At 38.4% G+C, this 15611-nt stretch overlaps 1 long non-coding RNA gene across 1 annotated transcript; it reads right to left on the reverse strand.

The window, feature by feature from the left end:
• Nucleotides 1-823: 823 nt before the first annotated feature.
• On the reverse strand, nucleotides 824-6406 carry LOC134734568 (uncharacterized). Its single transcript, XR_010117659.1, has 3 exons — nucleotides 6352-6406; nucleotides 2969-3070; nucleotides 824-987 (listed from the first exon to the last, which is right to left on the reverse strand). It is a non-coding gene; the product is annotated as an uncharacterized lncRNA (long non-coding RNA).
• Between the last annotated feature and the right edge of the window lie 9205 nt (nucleotides 6407-15611).

Here is a 15611-nt window from a genome sequence, read left to right on the forward strand (position 1 = left end):
ATGAGGCCTTAGACCAGCATGGCAGCAGAAAGAAAAAAGGAGTTAATTTTTGAGCCACTGGAGGAAAAATTAACAGAGACTGATTGCATGTGATATTAACAAAGAGACAAGAGTCATGATATTTTAGATAAAACAGCAGAAAGTTGGGGATACAATTTGTAGAGAGAGAAATTATAAAGGGCAGGATGGAATGTGGGACAGCAGCTGAATTTGGTTGGAAATCTTGGTATTTGAGATGACAAAACTTCACAATATTTAATATTTAGTTGGTATGCATAAGGGGTGCTATACACATTGGAGTGGTAGATGAATGAATGGAATCTTAGAAGGATCTGTCAGTAAAAGGAAACCATAGTACCAGCTTATAGAGTGGTCTGAGTTAAGGATAGTGATATAGATTTAGGAAGTATCAGCTCAGAGTTGTGAAAACTGCCGAAGTGCATTCACCTCTGAAGGGAGAGATAGAAGTGAGGTAAAACACAGAGGTGCTTCTGTCTTTCAGGCAAACAGAAGAGGCATTGAAAGCCAATGAGCGCGTAAGGTCAGCTAGGAACAGATTTGTTGCTATAAACCTAAACAAACTATAACTCAGTTGCTTGCTGTCTTAGCCCATTTTGTGTTGCTGTTACAGACTATCACAGACTGGGTAACTTGAAAAGAAATTTCTTTTTTTTCATATCATTCATTGTTATTTTTATTATTCCTGACTTTTTAATGATCACCATTCTAACTGGCGTGAGATGGTATCTCATTGTGGTTTTGATTTTCATTTCTCTAATGACTAGTGATAATGAGCTTTTTTTCGTATGTTTGTTGGCTGCATAAAAGTCTTCTTTTGAGAAGTGTTTGCTCATATCCTTCTCCCACTTTTTGATGGGTTTGTTTGTTTTTTTCTTGTAAATTTGTTTAAGTTCCTTGTAGATTCTGGATATTAGCCCTTTGTCAGATGGGTAGATGGCAAAAATGTTCTCCCATTCTGTAGGTTGCCTGTTTGAAAAGAAATTTCTTTGTCACATGGTTCTGGAGGCTGGGAAGTACAAGAATGTGGTGCTTGCATCTTCCAAGGGCCTTCATGTCATGTCATTTAATCGTGGAAGGCAGAAGGACAAGTGAGGGTAAAGCAAGAAAGAGCAAGAGGGGGCCAAATTCGCTTTTATAATAACCTATTCTCATTCACTCATGAGATAATGACATTAATCCATTCATGAAGATGGAATCCTCATGGCCTAATCACTTTTTAAATGTCCCACCTTTTAATATCATCACCAGAGCAATTGAATTTCAACATGTGTTTTGGAGGAGACATTCAAAGTATAGTGCTTGGAATAGAGCTATTTAACACAATTAAAAAGCAAATTTCTAATCATGAAAAATATTTTAACATAGATGGTGTATAAATAGCCAGAATATATGAATGTTTCTTTAGGCCAAGAAGATAAAAATGATTATTCCAATAGAAAAATGGGTGGGGGCACAAGCAGGAAATTTCTAAAGCGAATATTAAAGTCTAAGAAATATGCAGAAAGGTATTCAATTTCACTGGAAATAAAGGAGAAATTAATATAGTTCTGTTGCTTAGCAAATTGGAAAATTTTTAATTAAAAAAAAATACTCATCATTAACAATGTTATGGGAAACAGGTACTTGGTGGAAAAGTAAACTCATGCAACAATTTGTTAAATTCTGGATAACAATTTGGTGATTCAGTGATTTGGTTCAGCAAGTTCCTGAAAATTATCTTAAAGCAATAATTGCTTGGCACCAACATTTAGATATAAAGATGCCTATTTCTGCTTTACATTTTAGTTACATAAGTCATAATATAAACTCTCTCTAGCTGATATTAGTAGTTATTAATAAAATTATTATATTCATTGAATTGTGTTTAACTTTTATCCTAAATATCATGCATTACAGTTGTCATAACCGTAACATATTTCTTATATTATACTGCTATACATTGATTCTTTTCATTAATCAATACTTTTATTGATTAATCTGTGCCATTTAGCTCTCCTGTTTTACAATTGTGCTTGCCTTCCTTCAAATTTCCTGGCCAGCATCACTGTTGTTGAATTTCATTTTGATGTGGTAGACTGTCTGGTCTCCCCTCAGTGTTTCATGAATATCTTTTACAGTTCCTTATAGTGTCTTGCACCTCAATTGATTGTGCATGAATAGATCATTTTTATGCTTCTTTAAACTCTTAAACCCTTGAAAAAAGTAAACGTGGTTCAAAAAATTAATAAAATAAGCAAATAAACTGTCAGACGTGCACTCAAGTTTTGTAAACTTTTAGTGCTCCATATTAAGTTAAAAATAGGTGACTTGTTTAATTTTACATGTTTTAGAAATTCTAAATCTACTTTTAGAAAATATTAAGTTAATAGAGGCTTATACGATTTCTATAAACAGTAAATGAACTCATCAACTGCCATGGTCAACATTTATAAATAAATTAGTTAACACCACATGCTAGCATTTTCATTTGTTGGGTGATCATATGCAAATAACTTCCTTCTGACCCTTGGAAAGTAGTCCTAAGAGTTTTCTAGATAATGACAGCTAGCTAGCTAGCTAGCTAGAAACTATTTGAAAATAATGGGGGAATTGATTAAATATATTTCAAATGCATAATAAAATAAATCATGTTAGTTTTCTAACAAACATAGAATGAAGTAAGTCACTGCATTTATTAGTTTTTGCCTTTTTGATAACACTTTTGTTTCTTTGATATTGACAAGAATCAGAAGGGACATAGGAGAAGCATACCAAGTGTTCAGGTTCAGTTTAAGTTGATATGCTTCTCATTTTTACGGAAATTGATTTTTCTCCCTAGGGCAATGGCATGTATTAATATTTAGCATAAAAAGCACTGAAAAACACAGCTTTATTATTTTGTACTGTAAAGGAGTGGAACCATATAGTCTTTCATAAATCTTATTTGAAGTGAGCCACTGTAACTTACGGAAACGTGTTGTATTTCACAGGTGTGCTGGGGCAGAGAAAGGATTGCAAACCACTGATCCAGGTTGAAAATCCTTGAGTTCTGTGCAGCTACTGCCACTTCCTGTGATGAATCCAAGAGAAATATACTTATAGAGATCCAAGTAATGCAAAGCATGTTGTATATTTCTATAAAGCTTTTGGTATAAACACCAATAGAGTTATTTGTTGAGTTAATTAGACTCCTCTTTACCTAAGCCTCAAGCAAAGTGAACTCTGTCCCCTGTCTTTTTTCTAGCCCCCTTTGGCATTGGCATCTGAATAATTTCATTCTCAAGACCAGAGGAAGCAAGTCTGAGGAGGTGCCAGTTAGAGAATGACTTCTTAGGATCCAGTACATCTGCGGTTTAACCTGCAAACCCCAGGGGAGCATCCTCAGCCACATAGAAAATGTCACCTACTTAGGCTTGAGGCTTTAATGTCTTCGTCATATCAAAAGTTCTAGTTCCTGGCACCTTAGATCTGCTTGTGTTTTTGAACTTAATCTAAAAATGATGTGTGGGGGAAATAGGAAGAGGCCAATGTGTAACAATTTTTGAGGGACAAGATGAAGGCCACACAGTATGGTGATCAAGATAGCAGGCCCTGGTGTGGTACTGAACTGCCTGTGTTAAAATTCTGTTTCTGTCACTTCATAACTTAGTCAAGTTACTTAATGACTTTGTGCCTCTGTTTCCTCATCTGTGAGATGGGAATTACAATATATGACTTATGAGAATTAAATTATGTAACACAGGCAAAGTACTTTTGGAATATATGAAGTACTAAATAAATGTTTGTTGTTATTATCCAGAGATACCATGTGACCATTCCATCAGAACCTCAGATAGTAGTGTTTCTAGGAAGTGGCTACATATGTCAAAAAATTGTATGAGTATATACACAGTTTATTCAAGTAGACTCGTTTGTCCTAACCACACTCAATCAGATTTTGAGCATAGACAGCCATTCTAGAGTGTTTTGGTCTGATTGGTCAGTCTCTCCATTTAGAAAAACTACATGATATGGGCAGTTAAATTACAATCAGAAAGTTCATGGAACACATAAAATTTGATTATAAGTAGATTACATGGGACACCCAACTTTGGTGGTCAAATGCACTCATCATCTCTTTTTTTTTTTTTTTTTTGAGACGGAGTCTCGCTCTGTTGCCCAGGCTAGAGTGCAGTGGCGCAATCTCGGCTCACTGCAAGCTCCGCCTCCCGGGTTCACGCCATTCTCCTGCCTCAGCCTCTCCGAGTAGCTGGGACTACAGGCGCCCGCCACCGCGCCCGGCTAATTTTTTGTATTTTTAGTAGAGACGGGGTTTCACCGTGGTCTCGATCTCCTGACCTCGTGATCCGCCCGCCTCGGCCTCCCAAAGTGCTGGGATTACTCATCATCTCTTAAAATAAAAACACAGATTGGTAGATCAGAGGGTCATCTTTACTAAATAGTGAAGAAGACATAAGGAAAATGTTGCTGTTTGGGTTTTGCTTTTCTAGATTCTAAGCAGCCTGTTTCCCTTCCATTAACAGCTTCTACTTTCAGATAGAATCAACTTTACGTTTATTCAGGCTTATTAGTTGCAACTGTACTCTACTCTTTTCCCTGAGTCTACATGCTATTTTCCTGATTCAATTTGGAGGCCCCCAAATCTCAGTCACACAATTACAGATACTCTTCTAGAGCAATGCTTCTCAAATTTCAATGTGTACAGAAAGTACCTGGATATCTTGTTGAAATTCAGGATCTGACTTAGTAGGTCTGGGGTGGGGCCTGAGATTCCGTATTTCTAAGTTCCAAGTGATGTCGATGCTGCTGGCTCATGGATTCAACTGTGAGCAGCAAGTTTGTAAATTATCTGTGTGGATCCTAATGCCATCCATTGCCTATAAACTTTTCCTAATTTTACATTTGGGGAAAAATATAATCTCTAAGTTCTGGGAGTGCATATAGAAAGTGCAAGTGGAAAGGGAAGTGGAAAGGGGAGGGCATAATTTGCCATTCCACACAGGGAAGTCACTTCACTGTGTACTAATAGCAAATGGCTTACCTGATCACCTCATATGGCTATTAGGATGTTTGCGGGTGCTTTATAAACTGTGAAGAGATGCACAAAGTGACCGGCTATGCACCTCTTAATAAATCTTGCTGATTCCTGGCTACATAGATTGTCCATGTGAGAAGAAACTGGAAGCAAAATGATGATTATAATTTAGAGCATCTGTGCTTATCTTTGAGTAAGGGCTTCCTCTGAAGTCACTACAGTTTTCTGGCTGTAATGTCTAAGACAGAGTGCCACTCCCAATGAGTAAGTTTTTGTCCTTGTTTTTAGCTTCTCTGAAGGGTGACTCCCTGTCTCTGAAAAAACTGCCAAAGTGTATTTTTTTAACACCAAAATTTCTGTTTTAAGTCAGAATGTCTCAAACATATCTTCCATATTTGGTGAAAAATCTGATGGGGTAATAGAGAGACAGGTTTGCTTTATTTACATATAGTATTTTTAGGGATTGTTGTTGAATAATAATCATAATAATTATTACCATTTTTTGAGTTCCTACATTGTACTATGAACTGTTACATACTTTACATACATTTTTTTTCCTAATCATTAACATAACCTTGAAAAGTTAGGATTTTGTGTTGGTGAGGACATGTCCAACTAAGTTGCAGAAACAAAGAACTGCTAAAATTTCAGTGTTTTAGCAAAACAAATGTTGATCACCCTGTTATACAAGTCCAATGCTGGTCAGCAAAGATTCTCCATCTTACAAAACCATTATATTAATTTGGGTCTGGGTCTTAATTTATAAGGTAACTGAGTGATAACATGGAATGGTCAATACCATTGGAAGAAAAGCTTATAGTTCCCCAGGTCCTCTGGAAATGGGAAGTACAAGGCACCACATAGGACCACGTGGGGAAGCAGAGAGTCAGTCAGGAGGCAGAAACAGGCACAAGGGGAAGGCCTGGCCCAGAGGCTTCCTCATGTTTTCTCATGGAAAGGCAAAGCAGGGCAGGCAAAGCAGCTTAGGATTGGATAGTTGGAATAATGTTGGGGTGCTCTGGGCTACTAGAGGTGGGTTCTGGGCCCTAGTTTTCTGGTACCCAGCCCTGGGTGATTTAGGGCAGGGGAAATAGTGGCTCTGTATGTGAGAGTTAGATAAAGAGAACAGTAGGAGGTATGGACTCAGAATTGTTTTGTTTGTGATTTGATTTTTATGCGCTGGTAAAAGCTAGATCGCAGAGGAGATATAAACAGCTTTGGCCATTAGTTGGCCTGTGATTGATGGATGTCACACAGAAAAATACAGAATCTAAGAAAATACAGAAAACATCTCAACACATGGCCTCTGAGCTTACCATAGCAGAAGGAGAGAGAGTTGGAGCTCCAAATGGGATGTTTTTAGGAATTAAATCTCCCTCTTCATAGCCCACTTCTCCCGGCTCCAAGCTCACTGCAAGGAAGGCTGAGAAATGTCGTCTTTTTCTTGTCCAGGAAAAGGAAAATAAGATGAGATTTGGTGAACACATGCTATGGTGTCTCTGCCACACTATAATTACCTCCAACTTATAAAAGAATAAACTGTGGTTCTGATTGTGACTTATCCAAAGTATTCATTTTTCAAATGGCAGAGCCAGGGCTTGAATCCAGGCATTCCGAAGTGTTCTTCTTTCCCTGTGTCACAGGACCTTTGAACTGAATATAATAATCCCGACCATATAGATAAAATAGGCTGACATCATATTTTATGGGTTCATAATTGAGAAGGAACTCTGGATTATTATTAGTGCGAAGGCCATTAGATACTTGAACTAAGACCTTAGGATCCAGTGTGTTCAGATTAAGGTCTGGCATTCAGAGCACTGAATACAAAGTAAAGTGTCTGACTTTTCAGTTACATTATCAAAAGTTGAAGATCAATAGCCTGGGGTATTAAAACAGCTGGGTAAATAACAGTTAACAAAATTTTTAAATTTTTCTCTGAAGAGAGGTATAAAGAGCACAGTCTTATCCCTAACGGGTACTTTTTGATGGTGAGAGTCTGAACCACCATCCTCAGGGTCACCACCTCACATTCTTGCCAGTGCTACCTTGATAACACAATGGGGAGTCACCTTCAACTGAGCTGATGGTAAGATCAGGGAAGGTACAGTCCAACACAAGCGGTGCAGAAAGTCCCCAGTTTTTACCACAGTGAGTTCCTGGAAGCTATGTCATAAAGCAGACCATTATGAAGTGGATCATATTTTGCCAAATAAATAATGCCACACATTGGGTGAGGGATGTGCTACTGATCAAGAGCTAATTCTCAATTAAGTCAAACATATGAGCAGATGATTTTTGAAAACAAGAGTATATAAACTATATAATTCTATTATAACTTTAAAACAGTAATGCCAGCCTCTAGATTTTATTAAATGGACACAAACATAGAGTTCACACTGAATCTGAATAGAATTTCAATAGAGTATGTCTATAGTACATACATCTCTATTGTTCTTTAAACATGACTGCTATTAATAATTTTATTTGCAACTTTAGAATGTAAAGTTTTGTTGATATTATCCAGATGGATCATGTCTCTTTAAGAAAATGAGAAATATAGTCTTTCTCTTGTCTTCTTCTGCCTGAGGAAGTCTGAGGTGAAATATATATCTATTCATAAATATATATATATATTCATATCTCTGTGAAGTTCCTAATATTAAGTATGCATTTTCAGAATCATTCTATGGATTTATTGAGTAGAGAGAGAGGTATACTTGGAAAATGTGCACCTGTCCACAATAGGGTCATCTGTCTACAACAAGGATTTTCTACAATAGGGAAATGGCAAGGATTGACTCTGGACTTAAAGCCAGTTCTAAAAAGATGAATAAATTCCTCCCTTAGGCCTGGCACCAATATATATGAGATGGATCTTGTTTCAATTGTTGGGTCTAATTTCCTTCATAAGTCATAAAAAATGTTTAACTAACTCAAATATTTCTACATTAAAACCATCTGCTAGTAATTCAGCAATTCCACTCATAAATATATACATAAGAGAAGTGAAAGTTGTGTTCTCCAAAAAATCTGTTAGCATTACTCATAACAGCCAAACAGTGTAAGCAACCCAAATGTCCATCAATGATAAATGAATAAATAAAATGTACTATATCCATATAATGGAATATTATTTGGCCATAAGAAGAAATGAAGTACTGATGCATGTTCAACACAAATGGGCCTTAGAAACATCATGCCAGCTGAAGGAAACCAGTCACAAAGGACTAAATATTGTGTGGTTCTATTTATATGAAAAGTCCAGAACAGGCAAATCTATAGAGACAGAAAGTAGGTGAGTGGTTGTCAGGGGCTGGGTGATAGGGTGGGTAGAGGTTGAAATTAAGGCTATGAGATATGGGATTTCTTTTTGAGGTGATGAAAATGCTCTAAAATTTATTGGAATGATGGTTGCACAAGTTGGTGAGCCACTGAATTGTACACTTTGAATAACTAAATGTATGGTATGTGCATTGTATGTCAATAAAGCTGTTAAAACAACAACAGTTCCATCCGCTAGACAGCTCACCACCTCAAGAAGCAGTGAAAAACTTCTTTTCACATTATATGTCCTGATTTCGGGACCAAAAATATGGGATTTTTAACAGCATTCCTGATATTCTGGTGTGAAGGAAGGAAAATATATAAATGGCATGGCTTCAGCTCATATAGAGTTTAAAATTTTGTTGAAGAGGTGAGAATTACATCAAGGAACACTTAGAGAACACACTCCCACTTGCTATCATCCTTATGACTTTTTTTGGCTGTGGGGTTGTTAGGTCAGATTATTATTATTTTTGTCCAAAGTGATGCATTTTTGATATATTCATTCCATAGATATCTGTAAGCACCTGCTGCCTTTCAGATACCATGCTTATAAAGGAGGACTGCTGTTTCATCTTCTGTCTCTCCTCAAAATGTCATGGTCCAGGGGAATAATGGAATAGATGCTGAGGCTATCTCTTCCAGAAGCATCACGGATGCTGGAAAGGGCTCTATGATGAGGGTTAGGAGGCCTGACTAGTTTGGGCCTGACTACCCATTGCCTCTGTTTCTTGGGCAAGTCATTTATTTCTGAATCATAGTTTGCTTTCTTTGTAAAATGAGGAGCTGGTTTCTCTCATGTTCTTTCCAACTCTGTATACTACTTAGGTTGCATAAGATGTTGATATTGGTAATTTTAGAAAGCATTTTCCCCTTTCTGTTGCTTTTAAGGAAAGAAAATGCATCTAAAAAGAGAAACTCTTTCTATCATTTGTTACACAAATAATGTGCATTTGCCATGATGATCTGAAACCCCAAGGTTTTATGGTAAGCAGTTATTACCTTACCTCTTACCTGAATATGTGTGAGTAAATTGCATGTAGAGTTGAATAGTGCTGCTGGGAAGGCAACTTCTTTCTACTCCCAGAAGGTATTAGGATAGTGTCCTTTGCCTATTGTGCTACATTTATTTATAATTTTAGGAAGAAGAAAATTAATAATGAAACTTGAATAATCACCCATAATGTTACCGGTTTCCAAATACCCCATTATTGAAGACTCATTTATTTATCTCTTGCCATCTGTTGGCATTTGATCAAAAACCAAAAGATGTAAAAATGAGTCATGGCTTACTCTCTCTCAGTACCCTTTACCTTTATGGCTCTGAGTGAGAGAGAAGGTGTGTCATACCCAAACCCACTGATAGCCAGTAACAGAGGAAACGAAGGGAACTCTTCAAAGCCCAAAGCAAGAATGTGCATTTGTTGTGGTAACTACCTTGGAAAATGAAAGTTTGATGTTGTTTTCCTGTGATAACTATTTTGATTCTCCAGCTATACTCTTAAAAGAGGAGGAAAAGCAGGGAACAGGGGCATTTTTATAGGACATATTCCCTGAGATAATAAAAAGCCTACATATTCCGCATGCTCTTGGGAACATTGACTTCCGGTGCCACTGGACAAAGATACCTTTATGTGTCTTTGAATGTACCTGCTGCAAAGAGGAGATCAGGCAGCCTTTCCTACTGTAAGGGTGGCTGCATTCCAGCCAAGAACAGACAAGCCTTCTATGCTGGAACTAGGACGAGGTAGCTATTTCAGGTGGGGGAACCTGTCCCACAGCAAATGTGAATAGTAACACAAAAGCATTTTTAAAACTTTGAATCGTAGATACCCAAATTTGGGAGGAAGCCTAGAAGTCATCTAGTATAATCCTTTGTTTTACAGGCAAAGATACGCAGGAAGGTGAAGTGACTTCTTTAGGGTCCCACAGTCATTCATAGAGATCAGCACCTTGATCCCTTGAAGTTAAATTTCATGTTTCTTACAGGGGGTTATTTAGAATAGATCAGATAATAGTTCCATATATATATATATATATATATAGTGGATGTTTTTAGAATTTTCAAATAATTTTCACATGTAGAGTAAGAAACTGGGTTGTTATTCTCAATTTTTTCCTTCTACAATGGTGAGCACTATTGTACATAAGCATATTGTACATGATTGTTACTCAATATTTATCTCCTGGTTTACTCTGTAAAACTGTTAGGAAAGGAATTAACTACCCTCACTTGACCAATGTAGAAATTAAGGCAGAGGCTTGTCTGGGCATACCAATTCGCTGTGCTTCAGTAGTTTCTCTGAAGACTAGAAATGATAGGATTATTATGGCAGATTAAAGGTGGCCACAAATTCTTCACCTCTTTTCTTATCAAGTGGGGGTGTTTAGGTCAGGCCCAATGGCTCGCGCCTGCAATCCCAACTTTGGGAGGCCAAGGAAGGCAGATCACTTGAGCCCAGGAGTTCAAGACCAGCCTGGCCAACATGGTGAAACCCCATCTCTACTAATAAATAAATAAATAAATAAATAATTAGTTGGACGTGGTGGCACACCCCTGTATTCCCAGCTATTCAGGAGGCAGAGGTAGGAGGATTGCTTGAACCTGGGAAGCGGAGGTTGCAGTGAGCCAAGATTGCACCACTGCACTCCAGCCTGGGCCACAAAGCGAGATGCTGTCTCAAAAAAATAACTAAAAAAGAGCTGGTGTTTATTTGGTGTTTATTTCTCCTCTCTCCAAATCTGGGCTGGGCTGTGACTGCTTTTACTGATGAAGTAATATGGAAGGGATGATGTGGTAGCTCTTGACCTAGCCTTTATGACGACTGGCAGCTCTTCCTTGGTCTTAGAGCCCTGAGCTTCCATGTAAGAAGTCCAGCTACTCTGGAGACACCACATGGAGAGGGAGAGGGAGAGGAGGAAAGGCCCAGTAGAGCCTAGCCTTCAGCTGTCACCACCAAGGTGCCTGGCATGGGAATGAGGGCATCTTAGACCTCCCTACTAGTCTGGCTGAAGATCACCAAGTAAATGCTGTGCAAAACAGACAAATGGTCCATCCCAGCTCTGCTCGGACTCCTACATGACATAACTGCGAGCTATAATGAAAATGCCTTTTGTTTCAGCCACTAATATTAGGGATAGTTAATTATGCTGGGACAGATAACCCTAGCAGTTGTTATAAGAAGTAAATGCATTTATACATAAAAGCAGTTACAACAGGACCTAACGAATAAATATTAGCATTTCCTCCCCTTCTCTCTGTCCCTTTCATTCTCCTTCTCCTCCTCTCCTTCCTCCTCTTCCCCTCCTCCTCCGTCATATATATATATATATATATATATATATAGAGAGAGAGAGAGAGAGAGAGAGAGAGAGAGTCTCCTCCTCCTCCTCCTCTTCTTATATATATTTTTTTTTTTTTTTTGAGACAGAGTCTTGCTCTGTTGCCCAGGCTGGAGTGCAGAGGCACGATCTTGGCTCACTGAAAGCTCTGCCTCCCGGGTTCACACCATTCTCCTGCCTCAGCTTCCCGAGTAGCTGGGACTACAGGTCCCCGCCACCATGCCCGGCTAATTTTTTTTTTGTATTTTTAGTAGAGAGGGGGTTTCACTGTGTTAGCCAGGATGGTCTCTATCTGACCTCGTGATCCACCCGCCTCGGCCTCCCAAAGTGCTGGCATTACAGGCGTGAGCCACCACGCCCGGCCTATATATTCTTTTTTAATAGCTTGTAAAATAAGTCAAGAAAATTCTGAAGCTCTAGGTCTCCAACATTCATTTTACGTTTTTGTTCCATGACGCTGTGCCACACAGTCTAGAAAGCATAAGTGAGACTGCTGTGTTTCCTGGCTTTCTGCTTTCTTTTAAGGCATGTTCAACCTGAGGCAGCCATGAGCCACTTTGGCACATGAGAATTCAATTTGGCATTTTATTTATACATTTCTACTCTTAATTCATTCATTATTCGAGAAATATTTATTGAGCACCAACTATATGCCAGGAACTGTGCTAGCTGCTGAGAAAACAGGAGTGAATAAGGCAGACCCTGTCTTCATGGAGTTTATAGTTTAGTGGGGACGATTTATTAATAAGTGAACAATTAACAATACTTCCGAGAAAAGTGCTACAGAAGAAATGAGTATGATGTGAGAGTGAACAACAGAGGGATGCGTTTCAGATAGGGAGGTCTGTGAAGCTGAGGAGCCTGCCATGGGAGGAGTCTGGGGAATGTTATGCCAGGCAGAGGGGAGCAAGTGAGAAGTCCCAGAGGAGGGAAAGATCTGGAAGAAAAAAAGAAGCCAAAGTGTGTGGAGCCTAGTGAGAGGTGAGGTGGTGGAGCCGGGTAGAAGTCAGGTGATGCAGGGTTTTTTGTTCACTGGATCTTCATAGGAAACTTGGGTTTTACTCTAGGTGAGATAGGAGATACTGAAGGGGTTTAAACAACAAGTGGCATATATTTTAGAAAGATCACCCAGGATGACACAGGGAGAATGGATTAACAAAGGGGGAAGGTGGGGAAGCAAGAAGGGCATTTAGGAAGCCATTGCACAAATCCAAGCAGAAGATGATGCTGGCTTCATCAGAGTGGAGGGAGTGGGTTTGAAGAGAAGTAGAGGGATGTGACTGATGGGAACCAATGGCATAGGGTTGGAGATACAGGTTCTGGACTTAGACTCCCTGGGTTCATCCAAGCTCTAACGCTAGTTGTGGGATCTTTAGCAACTTACTGAACTTCATTATGCCTCAATTTGTCTGTCTGTAAGATCAGATAGAGGATATCTACTTATAGGGATATGATGAAGACTAAAGTTAATACTTATAAAGCACTTTTAAAAGTCCATGGCAGAGTAAGCACTCAGTAAACGTTCTCTATTGTTAGATTTCGAAGGACTTGCTGATGAACTGAATTTGTGGGATGAGGGAAAAAACGGAGGAAAACACTATGTCTTCCTTAAAATTCATTCCAAAAGTTCCAAGTAGAAGTCATTTGTCTTCTCTGTGGAGCATCTTAGAACTTTTATTTATTTATTTATGTATTTCAATATGACCTCACCTTACCTCACACCCAGCCTTATGTTATAGCATTATGTGTGCACCTGCATATGTGTGTCTATGTATCTATATCTGACTTTTTGTGAACTTAAGAATTGGGACTGTGTCTGATTCATAGTGTCTAAGACAGAGATTCTCAACTAAGACAGTAGTGGAGAGGGGCAATGAAAATCATGTGTGGTTATCAGTTCCTTAGTAATTACAACCCCCACCCCAGCCCTCCTCTAACCCAGAAGATTCTGAAACAATTGCCAGAGTGAGCCAATATTGGTGACGAGAATGTATTTTACCCGAGATGTTTTGGGGCAGGAAATGTGTTGAGAACCTCAGATTCTAAACAGTTAATAATACATGTCTGTTGAAATGAATTAAGAATAGTTGTGTACTCTATGCTGTTTCAAAATTGTAGATATATAGTATTTTAAATGATAGCAATGTTAACTGTGTCAACACTTGGAAATAATAAAGAATAATGGAATACTGTGTCAAGTAAAAAATTAAGTATGAAATAATATGTATACAATGACTACAATTATGTAAAATATTAAAGATCAGAGGACAAAACATAATAAATGTAGTTAGCTTTTTTTTTTTTTAAGACTGAGCCTTACTCTATAACCCAGGCTGGAGGGCAGTGGTGCATTTTCGGCTCACTGGAACCTCTGCCTCCTGGGTTCAAGCAATTCTTGTGCCTCAGCCTCCCAAGTTGCTGGGACTACAGGCGCCGGCCTCATGCCCAGATAATTTCTTTTTTTTTGTACTTTAGTAGAGACAGGGTTTTACCTTTTTGGCCAGGCTGATCTAGAACTCCTGAACTCAGGCGATCTGCCTGCGTTGGCCTCCCAAAGTGCTAGGATTACAAGTGTGATTAGCGTTTGTTTAAAGTTTTACAGAATGTTTTTCTTACAAAGTTAATTAAATACAAATCCCAGTGTTCCCTTAAGTGGCTTCTTCCTGACATCAACCCTCCAGATGCTTCCGGCAAACAGGATTCCTTTAGCAAATATGGGAACTGCTTCAGTGCAGATTCCCCTCTTGGGAATACACAGAACCCCAAATCCTGTGAGAAGCCAACTTTTTTGCTTTGTTTTTCCAAGTCGTTCTCAGATTAGTTTGGCCCCCGAAACCCTGTGGGAAACAAAGGACACTGCTACCATTTCCAGAAGTATTGTCTGCAGAAGGACCTCAGGAAAATGTGGGCCCAGGGCATTCCTCACGTCCTCATCTGCCTACGCCTTGGTGACTCTCACCGGCTGCTCATGTTATTATGGGTTGAGGAATCCCTGTGTTGCATGTGATACTAAAATTCGACTTCCTCTTTATCTTTTTAATCATTTAAGTGGAGTTTGGTTTTGATATCTGATGACATTTTATCAGGTATTTCTGTAGACCCTTTTCTGTTCCCAGCCTTTCTGTCAAATATTTACTCTAAAAATCACACTGGTAAATGCTAGAGGAGATTTGTCATTTAAATGAGCCAACCTGTAATGAATTCACTTATAAAGAGAGAACAGTTTTGACATGTAGATAGCCACTTTCTATTTGTATTGACTTTTAAAATAATTATATAAGGAGTATATTGAGTTTTATTGGATATTTTCATGAGAAAATGTGTCCTCTGGAAGATGGATTAGGGAGGATGAGAGTGAAGACTGGATATTGGACAGAAGCTCTAGGGCATACCAAGGAAGCCACGGAAATTGCTAGTTCTCTGGAGCTTGTTCAAGTTTTGAAACTATCACAAGCAGTGTTATTTCTGATTTTTCACCTTTTATTTGTTTTTTTTCTTAAAATATATGGTCAAAATGAGAGGACTAAATCATAGGTATAATGAATCCTATAGCTCTTACGCTGCCAGATAGCTCTCCAAAGTGGTTGAACTAATTCATTATTTTATATGTAATTATGTTAAGTAAATTTATTTGTTTAATTCAATCAATATGCAATACTTGTTTTAAACTGTTTTTCTTGTAATTATTACAGAGGCTGAACCTTTCCCACATGTTTTGTCACTACGTTTACTAATCTACAAACTGCGTGCATCATTTTAATTCTTGTTAAGCTTAGCTATTTTTATGGAAAGTTATTTAATAAACTCAGGAAATAGAAATGAAAGCTGAGTACAAACTACTGAGCTGCTTACAAAAAAAAAAAAAAAAAATTAGCCGGGCGTGGTGGCGGGCGCCTGTAGTCCCAGC

This window comes from Symphalangus syndactylus, chromosome 12, assembly GCF_028878055.3.
Source record: "Symphalangus syndactylus isolate Jambi chromosome 12, NHGRI_mSymSyn1-v2.1_pri, whole genome shotgun sequence".
NCBI lineage: Eukaryota > Metazoa > Chordata > Mammalia > Primates > Hylobatidae > Symphalangus > Symphalangus syndactylus.